This window comes from Ananas comosus, linkage group 4, assembly GCF_001540865.1.
Source record: "Ananas comosus cultivar F153 linkage group 4, ASM154086v1, whole genome shotgun sequence".
NCBI lineage: Eukaryota > Viridiplantae > Streptophyta > Magnoliopsida > Poales > Bromeliaceae > Ananas > Ananas comosus.
In genome coordinates, this window is record NC_033624.1 from 434,321 (window position 1) to 437,657 (window position 3,337).

A 3,337-nucleotide genomic window follows, 5' to 3' on the forward strand; every position below is an offset into this window, starting at 1 on the left:
AAAATTATCTTTTTGCGAAAACCTTGAGATGTATCGGTTTGATCATATAACATCTGATCAATAACAGAGCAGCGAATTCACATGGAAAAGTCGAGAAAAAGAAAATTTGAAGCATAACTAAGCAGTTTTATAGATGGCCAAATTCGGAAGAAAGCCCAAGGAACAAATTTCGTAAGAAAAAATTGAAATTAATAAGGATTAGTGAGTTTGCAAAACTGATGAATTGAAATCCGCTCTTTGAAGATAAAATACAAAATCCCAACTCGGTACAGAGTTGCAAATTACAAATTCATCACCAACGAAAAGAGAGTTGAATAGATAATCATGCTAATGTTAAATTACACAAAAATCACAAAACCCAATTCAATTTCCTGCACAAAACCACTAAATAATCAACAAAGTTCCGACCTTTAATCTTTTTTACTCCACAAAACCCCAAAATTCTACGTTCTCAAACAAAATCAAACACGACTAAATCGACGAACGCTACAAAGGACCACCAAACACGAAACCCAGCAGAAGAAAACAGCATAAGACGCGCCAATCGACCAACCAAACAATAATAAATTAAAAAAAAATCGCACCTCGAAGTTTCCTACGCAAGGGAGAAAGTAGCTTAGAGCTCTTTAAATAAAAAAAAAAATCGGAGGTTTTAATTTCGGATGAGGAAATGGGCATCGTGACCCAAAAGTATTTAGCGTGGAGATGTGGTAGAGAGATATAAGATGAAAAATGCACAAACACCTCCTCAACTATACCTGAATCTGAAATTGCTCCCTTAACTATTCTTTTTTTAGTTTTATTGAGGCTTTTTCAAGTTCTCTTTTTTTCTTTTGAAAGTAAGTGATTTTAGTTAAAAAGTTTAAAATTTTGTCAAATATATTAATAATATTACCAAATTAGTACAATTACTATATAAGTATAAAACTCAAAAAAAAAATCAAAAGGTTGAGATATTTGAATCAAAATAAATATTTTGAACTTTTGAAGGGTATGTTGTACAACTTTTATTTATATTTAGAGAAGGGAAAACGGATAGAATAAGGTAGAGTGTCCCTTTCAAAGCGCATCGGGGGTCGTAGAAGAGATCAAAGGGGAGGATTGTGATGAGGCACAAATCATAATAGATGAGAGAGAATATGTCTCTTCTTCCCCCTGTTTTTATCGAACTATAATAATAAGATTATTCTTTATCTCTCTTTTAATAAAAAAGTATTTTTTTTTAGTTTTAGTTGATCAGATAAGACCATTGTTTCAGATAAAAATGTATAAAGTTTACTGAAGTTTAGCATATTTTTTATTCAATTATCCAACTTTAAAATAAGTTGGGATTTTGATACGACAATCTTTCCGCATAAATTTTAAATTTATTACTTACTTAAATAAAATTATAGTTACAAAAATTATATAAAATATGCTAATCAAGTTTGTAAAAAATAAATAATATATTTAACTTTTAAAGTTTTTTAAAAAATTAAATGACATAAATTAAATTGAATTAAAAAGTTAGATGGCTAAATTAATTTTTTTTTTAAAGATTAGATAGTTGGATCAAAATATATCACAGTTTACATAAATTTTATATAATTTTATTTTTATTTTATAATATTCGGTACGTAAATACAATAAAGTCCTGTACACCTCAAAAGAAATATATTTTATGTCTCTAGCTAAAAACGGTTTTGCTCTGCATGATTAAAAAAAAAAAAAAAATTACGCCTTAGTATTTTATAATTTATGTTATATGTGTGCAAATAATATTGCTCATAAAGGAAATTAAATACAAGGCTATACTAATAGAAAATCAAATCGAAAAAATAAATATGCATCTCACCAATTTTGAAAAATTAAAAAATTAACTAATCAAATCAAACTGAATACACATCATATTAAATAAATACAAGTACGCACTCATAATAATAAAATAATTTTATATAAATTTTCATCCATATTAGTTAGTTTAATTTGTTTTGTCTCCATATTTTGTTAACTATTATCATGTTACATGTTTATATTGCATAATTATATTAAAAGAATTATGACAAATAATTTAATTGTAGTGAAAGTTAAGACTGATTATTATCGGATATTCCGAGTTTTACAAAACCGAAAGAGACTAGAAATAGTCTAATCAACTACAAGTTTCGGCCCAAAGAAAAGGCCCATAATCTCAGATCATGGATGGGCCGTTTTTGGCCCATTAGTCCGTGGTTCATGTTGGGTCACCGGTAAGGCCACTTTGGATCCGCAAATGCCTACGTTGGGTCCGGTGGTTTATCAGGCCAGGTCGAGTGCAATGTCTTATTGAGCCGGGCTAGATTTCAATGGGCTTTGTCAGAGCCCAAAACCGTCTTAGTGGGCTCCACGTGCCAGTTTAATAACAGAGTTCTTATTGGCTGCACCTGGTACATGTACTCGTTTCATGAACCCTACATAGTTTTAATGGCTCGTGTCTTAAAAAAAAAATTCTAAAAATTTGTGGATAAATTTTAAGGATCTATTAATTATGCACATGCAATTCTAAAAATCAATGACACAGAAAGAAACATTGGTATGATTTTTAGGACTTGAGCCTCCATAAACCCATCCCACGAACTAAACATTAAGCCACCGTTTGGTTCGGGGTTAAAAAAAAATAGCTATTCCAGGGATAGGGTTAAGTTCAGGGTTAAAATGGTGTTAAAATTTTTTTGTGTTTGGTTGGAGGTTGGAGTTAGTCTAGGATAGTGAAAAAAAGTGTTTGGTTGGAATAGGTGGGATAAGAAAATAATGATTGATAAAGAAGAAAAAGGTGAGGGCTCGGAATGCGTGCGGAGTTAAAGTTGGGAGGAGGAGTGGGGTTAATGATTGATAAAGAAGAAAAAGGTGAGAGATCGGAATGCATGCGGGATTAAAGTTGGGAGGGGGATTGGGGTTAGTAAACCCTACTAACCCGGTTTGGGGTGGGGTTTACTAACCCCACCCCTTAAGAGTGGTGTTTGGGTATAAATTGGGGGTTAAGGGATTATTCCACCGATTAACCCCCAACCAAACGGTGGCTAACTAAACATTGAATTTGAAACTCGCCACGCGCGTATTCAACAATAATTAAATTAATCAATACAAGCAATCATTTCTCTTTCACTATTAGTCATACATATCTTATCTTACACAATAAAACATGAAAATGTCATTGCTTTAATAGATGTCACAAGAATTGCATGAAATAATATTCTACCTACAATTAATACTTCACCATTATCATATTCGAATTACCAATTTTACAGATATCGTTTGTAATAAGTACATAAAAAAAAAAAAATCTTTTTCCATCGTACGTAATAAGTACATAATAATC